At 38.5% G+C, this 12,877-nt stretch overlaps 1 protein-coding gene across 2 annotated transcripts in view; it reads left to right on the top strand.

Moving 5' to 3' along the window:
• The first annotated feature begins 2,949 nt into the window (after window positions 1-2,949).
• LEPR (leptin receptor) overlaps window positions 2,950-12,877 on the top strand; it is a 92,497-nt gene continuing 82,569 nt past the window's right edge. For both annotated transcript variants that reach the window (XM_060084369.1, XM_060084377.1), the window contains exons 1-2: window positions 2,950-3,048; window positions 3,359-3,403. The gene's annotated coding sequence lies outside the window, so the exon portion shown is untranslated. The remainder of the gene's footprint in view (window positions 3,049-3,358; window positions 3,404-12,877) is intronic.

Consider the following 12,877-nt stretch of genomic DNA (forward strand, 5'->3'; position numbering starts at 1 on the left):
GCTTTTTCGCCCACTGCTCCTTCAGTAAGATCAACCTAATTTTATTTTGAGGTACCACTTTTCCCCCACTGTAAGTTATTTGGTTAGAGTGAGATCAATTCTCTTCCCATTTCTTGTTTTCCAGGAGTGCACAGGTGACTCACACCTGTACGGTCATCATATTCGAAGTTATTGGCCACCATGACTGATTCAGAGATGGGCTCATGACCCAAGTAAGTCAATGAGTAGGACTCAGTTTAGTAGATAGTAACATATTTGTAGATGGTTTATAATTGTAAGAGTAGAAGAGCAAGGAGGAAACTCAAAGAGGAAAGACGTGAACCAGGAGAGAGTGGAGTCATTGAAATCATTGTTTGTAAAGAGTTTCAAGAAGTAATGCATCAATATAATGAAATTAATAGTTGAAACTATCAACCAAAATACTTGGACAAAATATTTTATTCACTTTCAGTAACCATAACTTCAGTTATAATTGATTGTTCCCAGCAGGATTTGTATCTGTGTAAATAGGCACATATTGATTTTTTTTAAAAAGAGAAGATAGGTGATCTCATTATTTTCTTTTTTAAATCAAAGGTTTCCTTTTAGGGATTTTTCCTTCACTCGGGAAAATACTGAATGAGTCAGGGTGTTAATCTGTTTTGCTCTAATGAATCTTATCTTCTTATTATGGAGATGTTTTTCAGTGTGGTGATAATTGCCTAGTTGATTGATAGTGATTTATTTGTACTCATCTCTTCATTCAACAACTCTTTATCAAGTTTCAGGTATGCATCAGACACTGTGCCAGAGGAAATGAGTTTCAAACGTGTCCCATAACCTAGAATGTAAGCTGCATAGGAGCTCATGACTCAGAGCCTGGTGCCTAGCAGACATTCAGTATTAGATCACACTATCAGAAATCCATACATATGGATGTGGAGTGTATCTCTGTATTAATTTAACAATGGTAGATTCTGGCAAGCTATGCTTGGCCTTCAAATATTTCCTATGACTCGGACATGAATTAAAGGCTTGAGCCTCTGTACTTCTTTTCCTTATTACAGTTACTCCTCATAAGCCCAGGTTTAATGACACAATTTTAGCAGTTCACAATAAAATAATTAATTATGCTTAGTATCAGTGCAATTTTGAATAGTGGTCCTGGAATGGCACCCTGATTCCACAGTAGGCAATGATTTTGGCCCCTATTAGTTTACTAGCTTTAGTGGGTTGAATGGTGGCTTCTCCCCAAAATATGTCCACATCCTAAACTCTAGAATCTGTGAATGTGACCTTATTTGGAAAAGGGGTCTTTGCAGATTTAATTAGTAAGGATTTCGAGCTGAGATCACCCTGGATTACCTGGATGGTTTCCAATTCCAATGACAAATGTCTTTAAAGGAGACAGAAGAGAAGAAGACACAGACACAGAGAGGAAGGCCATGTGAAGATAGAGGCAGAGGTTGGAGAGATTTAGCCATAAGCTGATGGAGTCCTGGAGCCGCCAGAAGCTGCATGAGGCAAGGAAAGATTCTCTCCTAGGCCTTGGGGAAGTCTATGGACCTGACGATATCTCCTTTGGACTTCTGGCCTCCAGAATAGTGAACAAATATATTTCTCTTGTACTAAGCGTTGAGCCTGTGGTCATTTGTTAAGGCAACCCTAGAAAACTAATACGCTAGTTCATAGCAACTATCTCATTAAGGATTCTCTTGGGTTGTTTTATTTCACAATAATTTGAGGAAGTCAGTACTTCTACTCCAATTCTTATTTTCATCCAGTGAAGACATTTGTCTCCATTAAAGTGATACTGACCCTGGGACGATATTCCTCTGGGGGAAAAGTTCCGTTTACAAAGCTCCACAGGTTGGCCAAGTGTCTGGGTCAGAGAGCAGGGAGACATTGCTTCTGGCTCTACCCATCTCTGGGCTAAGTTCTTTCTGTGTCTCTGATGCTTCTTCCTATGAGGATGTTAGGCAAGTTCCGTTGAAAATGAACCATCCACCCACTCCAGAGTGCTCTATTCCCCTTTATTCTTTCTTCCTCACTCTGTTGGTTTCTTTCATATCATCCATCACAACTGGTAATTATATGCATACTTGCTTGTCATAACTCCAAGTTCAAGGAACATAATAATTGCACCTAGCATATTGTGTGGCACTCAGTAGGGCCTCAACAAAAATGTATTAATGAATAAATCAATGAGTGAACATTTTGAGTGGAGAGCAAGAAAATGATTATTACTTTGGGGTCAGAATCAGACTGTTCAAGGACGGATTTTTTTTTTTTTTTTTTTTTTTTTTTTTTACTTACTACGTCAAACGCCATTGAATTTCAAGATTGAAACGAATCATGCCTTCCTGACAAATATGACCAAAATGCTTGGCTGAAACATTCTCAGTGACAGGAAACTCACTACCTCACTACTTCTGGTCTTTTCCACTTCGCTTTTCTTTCCCACTCCTCCCGATTATTACAATCTCTACTGTAGCATTTTGCACACCTGATGCACAGAGGCCTGGAAGTCTGTAAGTGGGAGGGACAGAGGGAACCCCAGGGCGCAGTCCAGGGCCTGAGACCCCCGGGCTCAGAGTGGGCGCGCGGTAGCTGACAGTTGGGTAAGGTAGTGGCGCCACCTTTCTGCCGAGTTCGCCTCGAGTCTCGGCTTCCCTGCGGGCAGAGGGTCCTTCTCCCCAGACTCCTAGCTTTTCCTCCCCCAGGCCCGCCGCCACGCGCAGCCGCATCCCCGCCGCCGCCCCCGTCACCTGCGCGGCCGCCCTGGCGGCTCAGGGGCCACTCCTGCCGCCCCGGGAGCGGTGGCGGAGGGCGCGGGGCGCGCGGGCGGCGACCCGGCCTTTCCTCCCTTCTCTCCCCCAACTCCCGCCTCTCCCTCCGCTCCCTCTCAGCCCGCCCCTCCTTCCACACTCCGCTGCCTCCTCTCTCTTGACAGCTGCCCGGCACCTTCGGCAGGGAGTTTGGAGCCGCCCCACCGCAGAGCCTACAGCCGGCCGAGCCCCCGCGCCGCCGCCATCTCTGCTTCCGCCTGGGTGGGACCTGGGCCTCGAGGTGGGACCCAACTCTCTCTCTCCTCTACCCCCTTCTGCCACCTCTTCCCTCTCCCGGCCACGCGAGGAGCCGGGCGCTGGGGCGCGCGTGGCCGGCCGGAGCCCGCTGGCCACCTGGGGACCGGGAGGCCGGGGCGGGTCCGGCGGCGCCACCGGAGCGGCCCGCGCCAGGCGGGAGGGGCGGCGGGGGCTCTCGTTCCCCCGGGGCAAGGCGCGTCGGGGCGCGCGCCCGAGGGCAGCCAGCCCAGCCTGGGTGCGCACCTGCCGGGCGCCCCCGAAAGGAAGTGCCACCTGGCCAACTTCTTTTCCAGGTCTCCTTCCTACTTTGGAAACTGAAGGGACTGCGACGGAAACCAGTAAGCCCTGGGGCCCGGAGGAAGGATTTGTTGGTTTGGATGACGAAAGAAAAAAAAATGTGTTCTAGGGATGGTTTAGCCCGGAGCTTCTGTTTCCACCATCTCTGGCTCTCCCCAAGCAAATTAATAAAACAAAACAAAAACAAGAAAACCCAATCCCAACCAAAGCACTTATTTAAAGGGACTTGTAGGGATGTGAAAAAGAGACCCAACCGAGGAATCATTTTGGAAACCCCAGGTAGGATGAGGCCATTTGAGAAAGTGGGTATTTGGGGGTGTTATTTCTAGGACTTGGGTTTGCAAGCAGAAGAGGAGACTGGCTCTTGTAAGCCTGAGGGAGTTCCTTATATTGAGGGGCTGCCTGGAGTGTCCTCTGTTAACTTTCATTTCCTTAAGTATTAAAGTATGTTGAAACAAATAGCTCTTTCAGAGCTCTGGACTTGGAGTCAGGACATCTGGCTTTTGGTATGATTTGCCATTTATGGTGACAGCTATGGTTACTTTAGTTTATTTGGGCCTCAGTTTCCTCATCTGTCAAGTTCTGAGGGCCTTTTAATAATATCTAAGATGTTTCCCAACTTAACAATTTATAATTCTTTAACTTTTTAACATGTTACAAACATTGCTAGATTCGTAATTTCATGAAATTTTAAAAATGTATACTGATCTTGGCATGTTTGTTCATATGCATTTATGACTCATGATTTTAGGGTTTTCCAACCAAAACTTAAAGAGAAAAACACTTATAAAAGAGCTCAGAAATATGTAGTTTATATGTAAATATTTAGGTCATCTCTGAGTCTAGCTTAAAGAATCATGTTCAACTTGAAGTTAATATTTGCAACACTGCAACAAAAACATGTGGCTTTAGTATAGTACTTATTCACTTTCAGTATTGTATATTTGGAGGAAATAAACATTGTTTTGGAGGAAAACAAAAATTGCACCTTTCCTATCAATTTCTGCTCTTGAACAGTGTTACTTTTTAGCATGAAGTTGTGTGCAGGATATTAAAAAAATGGTTTCAGACCACTTTAGAGCCTCTCTGAAATTAAGTTCAGTAGCAAAGGTGCCAATTTTAGTAATGCATTTTAGTTGTCTTGGGATGAATCCTAGAAAAATAGCAGAGTTAACTAAACAGATAAACCAGAAATTAGGAATTGACACACAGACACACACAAAGTTGTACAAGAAGTGTGTACTATAAAGTGTCAGCGAGATTTTTATTTCCTTTTGATAAAAAACAACAAACAACTGTTGACTTGTTTTAGCAGACAGAATATTAGCATAGATTTTGTTGTTCCTTGTAATTCAAAATTATTTGAGACTTAGTCATCAGTATTTGGGATAGGTTTAGAAGTGTCTCTGGCTCTTTTTGGTGGCTTTGATCTAAAATAAAACACTGTGTTTGCACCTAGCATGTGCTTTGTATTCCATTTGGAAGAGTGGAGTAGATTTGAAGTACTCTTTTATGAACACATTTAAATTTATTTTCATTGCCTTTTCACCTTTGGACTGGAAGTGTCATCAATTATTCAGTCATTTGTCTTCCATCATAGTCTCTGGTGATGTAGATGATCATCTCCTTTGAAAGAGATGCCCAGAATGTTAAAGAAATTGGTTGTTGAATGAACAGAGAGTAGTAGAACTCAAATATCCTGGCTTCTAGTCGCTTATTGGAAAACAACTGAAAACAGTGGATGGATCTGCTCATGGTCCAACTCATTCATGGCTTGGGAGAGCCATCATGGTTGGCAGAAGCTCTATTCCTCTTTTGTAATGAATTAAAAAAAAAAAACAGTGTGTCTTCACAGTTAGATCACTATTATATAACGAAAAGTTTTGTGTTTGTGAAGTGCAGTATCCCAAGGGGTCTTAGAAATAAAACTTAAAAAATATCCAGAAAAAGAAAAGAATTGCCTTGGCAGATATTGCACTGCATTTTTCCTACTGAGAGCCAAACACATACTAAAAAACATGTCCTGTGGAGTTAAAAATGAAGAAAAGGGCTTACAGTCTGCTCTAATTCTTTTAAGATTTTTATGTGATTTACAAATTCCACTTTTAATTAAAGCAGAAAGGCACAAGTGTTCGCCTCCTGGCCAGACCTAGTACATATAAACTTCTGGAGTTTCAGTTCAAATTTGGTCTGCTTATAATTTGAAATATTCCTCCTCAAATATTTTTTAAAACTTCTTTTAACTCTGTAGTGATATTACCTGTTGTCTTTTCATACACATGATCTTATTAATCTTTAAATTTTTTGAACTATGACATACACAGGGAGAAGAGTACATAAAACAAATGTACTGGTTGACAAATAATGTAGCAAATCATTATAACAGATAATTACAAGGCAAATACCCATTATTTACCATACAAGTAAGAGAACATGCCAATACCCAGAAACCTCTTGCTTGTTCCTTCCTAATCACAATTTTCCTTTTACTTAAAAAAATTATATGAATAGAGGAGGCACTCTTTCATAGATTCTTTTGCTTAATGTTATGCTTAGGAGACTAAGCCATATCCCCTCCATTTGAAAGCATAAACTTTTAAAAAGAGATGTCTATATTCCCTGTCATTGATTCATTTCTTCACATTCTCTCTTAAACCTACTTCTATCACTCTTTTTTTTTTCAGTACTCTGCCAAAACTATTCCTGTCACCGGTGACATCACCTCTCCCAAATCCAGTAGTCAGTTGTCACCTTTGATCTTACTTCACCTGTTGGTAGCATTGTCACAGTTATCACTCTCTGCTCCTTGTAATATTTCTTTGTTGACCTCCAGGACACCATGTACTCTTGATTTTTCCTCCTTCTTCACTAGCCATTGCTTTCTGTCCCCTTTGCTGATCTCTCTTCTGCTCTCAGAGGATTTAACCTTAGAATATCTTAAGCTGTAGTCCTTAGGAGCTCATTTTTTTCTACACTCTTTGATGATTTCATGCAATCTCTATATCTGTACACTGATGCCTCCAAAATGATAGCTCAAGCTTTGAGTTATCTCCTTGAACTTCAGACCTCTATGTCCACCTGCCTGCTCAACATTTCCATTTGGATGTCTAGTAGACATCTCCAGTTCAGCATGCTCCAAATGGAATCTTCATCTTGCCCAAGCCCACTCTATCTGCAGCCTTCCCTACCTTCATCCTTCACGTTGCTCATGCCCCCAAACATGGAGTCATCTTTGATATCTTCCATTCCCTCATACCTTAGATGTAATGTGTCAGGAAGTCCTCTTTGCTCTATCTTCAAAATAATTCCTGAATATAATTACTTTCATCACCTGCATGGCTGCCATCCTAGTCTGAGCTGACACCATCTTCCACGTGGATTATTGCAAGAACCTCCTAACTGGTCTCCCTGTTTTCATCCTTTTCCCTCCATAATCCAGTCTCAAAATTGCAATTAGAGCTCTTTTCTTGCAACATATTTCAGATCATGTCACTTTTTTCCTCCAAAATCTCCAGTGCCTTTCCAGTTCACACAGAGTAAAGTCTTAAAGGACCCAAATCCTTAGAATTACCTATAAAGGTGCTACCTGTTTTTTTTCTCTCCCATTTACCTATCTGATCTCAATTCTTGCTGTTTTTCTCATTCACTCAGTTCCAGCTACACTGGTCTCCTTGCTATTCTTTAAGTATATCAGGGACCATCTTTGCTCTGGCTGGAATGCTCTTCTCCCAGATACCACAGGACTTACTCTGTTACTTTCACTTCTTTTAAATCTTTGTTCAGTTGTCTCCTTTTCAGTGAAGCCTACTCTGATTATCACATTTAAAATTGTACATCTTACCTTGCAAAACGCTTTCCCCTTTCCTTTGCTTTTCCGCATGTACTTACTACCTTTAAAAATACTGTATGACTTAATCATGTTTCCTGTCCCATTTTTCCTGTCTCATTTCTATTAGAATGCAAACTCCATGAGGGTGGATTTTTTTTTTCCTGTTTTGCTCCACAATAGAGCCTGGTACCTGAAATAGAGCCCAGCATATAAGGGGAGCTCAGTAATTTTTTTTGATAATTGAATGCTGTTGCTGACAGTGGATGTTGTTTGTTTGTTTTCATTACTGGATATATTTTATTATGTGAATATAATACCTTTATTTTTTACTCATTCTGTTTAAGGATATTTGGGTCATTTCTGTCCTTCTCTCCTTCCCTCCCTCCCTTTTTCCCTTCTTCCTTCTTCCTCCCTCCCTCCCTCCCTCCTTCTGTCCCTTTCTTTCTTTCACTACCATAAATAAACCACCTACGATTCTTCTTCTACAAATGTCTTGGTGCTTAGATGCAGGAGTTTCTTTAGAGTATAAAACTGCTAGTCAAATTACTAGAACACAGGGCTTGCAGATATCAGCTCTATTAGATAATGTCACACTTTTCCAGCATGGTTCCACCAATTTATATTCCTACTTTCATTCCTCTAAATCCCCGCCAAAATTTAGTATTATCATGACCTTTAATTTTTGCCCATCTGATAGGTATGTATTGTATCATTACTGCTTGTTTCTTCAATTACTAGTGAGATCGAGCCTAGTATCTGTAAAAATAGGCTAGGTTACGCTGCGGTAACAGATTATCCCCAAATCTCATTGACTTAATGCAATAAAGGTTTATTCTTCATTCAAGAAAAGTTTCCTCTGGATTAAGGCAACTTTCCAGGGCAACTATTGTCAGGTCTAAATTCAGGGAACCTCTGTCATTCTGTAGCTGTACAATCTGGAACACAGGACTTTCCCAGTTGGTATGGTATGGGAAAAAGAAGTGTGGGTAATCATGAACTAGCTTTAAATGCCTCCATCTGGAAATGACATGAATGATTTACACTCATACTTTAGACGCAAAAGAAGTCATATGGTATGCCTAACTTCAAGGAGGTGGGGAAGGTTAACCTCTGCTCTAAAAGAAAAAATAAATCTGAGAATACTGGTGAGCAGCAATGTATTAGTTACCCATTTCTGTGTAACAAGTTACCCCCAAATTTAGTGGCTTAAAACAACAAGTACTTACTGTTTTCAAATATCAAGAGTTGATAATATGTGTGGGGCTGTTTTGGGGCTCTGTATTTGTTCCTTTGACCTCTTTCTGTAATTACTACGGGTTTAAACTGTCTTGCTATCTGGTAGGTAGGGGAGTAAATCCTCCCACTTGGTGAAATTTTTTCAGGAGTGCTATAGCATTCCTTGGCCCTTTATCTTTCCATATACATTTTTTCAATCAGTTTGTCAAGTTCTAAAAAATTTGTTAGGAATTTAATGGAGATTCTATTGAGATTGTTTTGAGTCTATAAACAATTAAAAGGAAATTGATACCTTGTAAATATTCAGTTCTAGAATCCATGACTGTCTCTCAATATATTTAGGTCTTCTCTAACATGATAAATGTAAACATAGTCTAATTTTTCCCTTAGGAGTCCTTGAACATCTTCTTGTTTGATTTATTCACAGGAACTGCATATTTTTGAAGTTATTTTAAATGAATCTTTTCAAAAAATTCATTGTGTTTCTGTTACTGCCATATAGAGATAAACTTGACCTTTAAAAGTATTTTAAAAATAATAGCTTTATTGGACTATAATTCACATATCATAAAATTCCTCCTTTTATAGTGTACAAATCACTGGTTTTCAGTACGTTAACAGAGTTATGTAACCATCACCACTATCTAATTTTAGAGCATTTTTGTCACTCCCAAAAGAAACCCCATACCCCTTAGCATTCACTCCCCATGCCTCCTCCTCTGATTCCTGGAAACCACTGATGTACTTTCTGTGTCTATGGATTTGCCTATTCTGGACATTCTGGATGAATAAAATCATGGGGACTTTAGAGAACAGATTCTTTCACTTAGCATGTTTTTAAGGTTTATCCATGCTGTATCATGGATCAGTACTTCATTCTTTTTATGGCCAAATAATATTCCCTTATATGGATATATCACATTTTGTTCATTCATTCATCAGTTGATGGACATTTGGGTAGTTTTCACTTTTTGGCTATTATGAATAGTGCTGCTACTAATATTTGCATACAAGTTTTTGTGTGAATGTATGTTTTCATCTCTTTTGGGTATATACCTGGGAGTAGAATTGTTCAGTCATATGTAACATTATGTTTAACATTTGAAAATCTGCCAAACTATTTTCCAAAGCAGTTTTCATCATTTTACATTCCCACCAGCAATGTACAAGGGTTCCAATTTCTCCGCCTCCTTGTCAACATTTGTCACAGTTCAGAACCTTGATTAAGCTATCATAGTGGATGTGAAGTGATACTCATTATGGTTTTGATTTGCATTTTCTGATGACTGATGATGTTGAGCACCTTTTCATGTGCTTATTGACCATTATATATCTTTTTTATGAGAAATGTTCTTTGCCTATTTTTTAATTGGATTGTTTGTCTTTTTATTGTTGTGTTGTGAGAGTTCTTTATATAGTGTACAATCGCTTTTAAGATATAGGATTTCAAATATTTTCTCCCATTCTGTGAGTTTTCTCACTTTTTTGATGGTATCCTTTGAAGCCCAAGGGTTTTAACTTTAAGTCTAGTTTATCTATTTTTATACTTAATTTCAGTCTAAGAAGCCATTACCTAATTCAAGGTTGCAGAGCTTCATTTCTGTGTTTTACTTATAAGAATATGAGAGTTTTAGCTTTTATGTTTAGGTTTTTGATTACTTTGAATATATGGAATGAAGGAAAGGACCAATTTCATTCTTTCACATTTGGGTATCTACTTGTCCCACCACCATTTGTTGAAAAGACCATTCTTTCCCCATTTTTAAGTGTCTTGTCAAAAATCATTTTGCCAAAAACGTAGGGTTTCCTTCTGGAATCTCAACTCTGTTCCATTGATCTATATTTCTATCTTTATACCAGGTACCACACTGTCTTGATTACTGTAGCTTTGAAGCAAGTTTTGAAATCAGAAGTGAATCCTCCAACTTTGTTCTTCTTTTTCAATATTGTTTTAGCTATTCCCTTGCATATATCAATACATATGAATTTTAGAATCGGCTTGTCAATATATATACAAAATGTAGCTATAAATTTGAAGGGATTGCATTGAATCAATTTGGGAAGTATTTTAATAAAATTGTTTTTCAGTCTATGAACGTGGGATGTTTTACCATTTATTTAGGTATTCTTTAATTTCTTTCAGTGATGTTTTATAGCATTCAGTGTACAAATAATTGCACTTCTTTTGTTGAAAATATTCCTGAGTATTTTATTATTTCTGATGCTATAGGAAATGGAATTACGTTTTAATTGTATTTCAGATTGTTCATTGCTAATGCACAGAAGTAGAGATGATTCTTGTACATTGATCTTGTATTCTGCAGCCTTGCAGAACTTATTTATTAGGTGCAATATAGTTTTTGTGAATTCCTTATTATTTTCTACATACATCATCTGAGAATAGAGATAGTTTTACTTCTTTGTTTCTAATCTGGATGCCTTCTATTTCTTTTTCCTGCTCAATTGCCCTGGCTAAAACCTCTAGCTGAATAGAAAGTGCAGGTGAATAACTTTGTCTTGTTCCTGATCTTAGCAGGGAAGCAGCCAGTCTTTCACCATTAAGTATGATGTTAGCTATGGGTTATTCATATGCAGCTTTATCAAGTTGGAGAAGTTCTCTTCTATTCCTAGTTGAGTGTTTTTGTCATGAAATGGCATTGGAATTTGTCAAACCCTTTTTCTATGGACATATCATGTCTTTTATTCTATTATTATGATTGATATGTTGATTGATTTTCACATTTTAAATCAAACTTGCATTCCTGAGGTAAATCATATTTGGTCATAGTGTATAATCCTTTTTATACATTGCTGGATTTGGTTTGCTAGTATTTTTGCATCTATATTCATAAAGGATTTTGGTCGGTAGTTTTCTTTTATTGTGATGTCTTTGTCTGGTTTTGGTATCAGAGTAATACTGGCTTCATATAATAAGTTGGGAAGGGTTTTAAATGCTTGGTTTTAGGTAGTTATATTTTCCACCAGCAATCTTGCTAAGTTTTGTAATTAAGTTAAACAGCTTACATATAGATACTTCGGGATTTTCCACTTTTCTTGTCATTCATGAATAATGAGTTTTGTTTATTCCTTTATAATCCTTAAAACTTTTCCACTTCTCTTTCTGCCTTGCCTAGGACCTCAGGTATAATGTTGATCTGAAGTGCTCACAGGTGAAGTCATGTCACATTAAGAATGATGTTTCTTTCTGACTTTGAATTTCCTCTCAGTACTGCTTTATCTGCATGAAATAATTTAAGTTTTGAGATGCTTTTTTCACTATCATCAGTTTAAAATATATTATATCTTTTTTGCCCAGTGGCTTACTTTTTTTCTTAATGTCCTAATATATGGCATTTGTGTAGTTATATTTTTGCTATTTTTTTCTGTTTTAAAAACACCGTGGGCAGAAAACGTGGTCTGTATGATTTTAGTCCTTTGGATTTGTTTGTAACTTGCCTTATGTCTTTGTACATGGTCAGTTTTTTGTAAATGCCCCATTGGTGATTAAAAATAATATGCAGTCGGGCTTCTCTGGTGGCGCAGTGGTTGAGAGTCCGCCTGCCGATGCAGGGGACACGGGTTCGTGCCCCGATCCGGGAAGATCCCACAATGCCGCGGAGCGGCTGGGCCCGTGAGCCATGGCCGCTGAGCCTGCGCATCTGGAGCCTGTGCTCCGCGACGCGAGAGGCCACAACAATGAGAGGCCCGTGTACCGGTAAAAAAAAAAAAAAAAAAATAATAATAATAATAATATGCAGTCTACAGTTTGGGGGAGCAGAGTTCAATGTATGTCAAATTTGTTAATGTTTTTGTTCCATTATCATTTGTTAGTATTATTTCATTCTCATATATCCTCATGTATTTGTGTCTGCTGTTCTATTCATTCTTTAGGAGAGTGTATTAAAATTTTCTACCATATATGTGGATATCTGTCTTTTTCCTTGCGGTACTCTGAATTTTCACCATATACATTTCAAAGCTACATTATAATAAACATATGTTATTTTGAGGTTATACTACATGTACACATTTAAAATTATTATATATTCCTGCTGAATGGATGCTTTCATTAATTTGGAGTGATTCTCTTGAGTTATATTTCTGTTTTTGTAGGGTTTTATTAAAGGGATACTACTTTAAAATATGTATTTATATGTTTAACAACCTTTTTCAGTAGTTCTGACTTATAATTATCCGCATGCTTCCTGTTGGCTTTAAAATGAAAACCAGAAATATCCACTCTTGTAACCCTTCAATCCACACTGCTGATGTGCCAAGCTTAAAGATGTGATTAATGCCATTGTAATATTTTTAAGTGAGATTTAGTAGATGTTTATAAGAAATATCAGACACAGAAATACTGGTTATGTAGTAAAAAAATCCCTGTCAAATTTAAGTGCCATCAACTTGGAAGTTTAAAATCTTTTTTAAAAAAATATTTACTTATTTA

Source organism: Mesoplodon densirostris, chromosome 2, assembly GCF_025265405.1.
Source record: "Mesoplodon densirostris isolate mMesDen1 chromosome 2, mMesDen1 primary haplotype, whole genome shotgun sequence".
NCBI classification, from domain to species: Eukaryota; Metazoa; Chordata; class Mammalia; order Artiodactyla; family Ziphiidae; genus Mesoplodon; species Mesoplodon densirostris.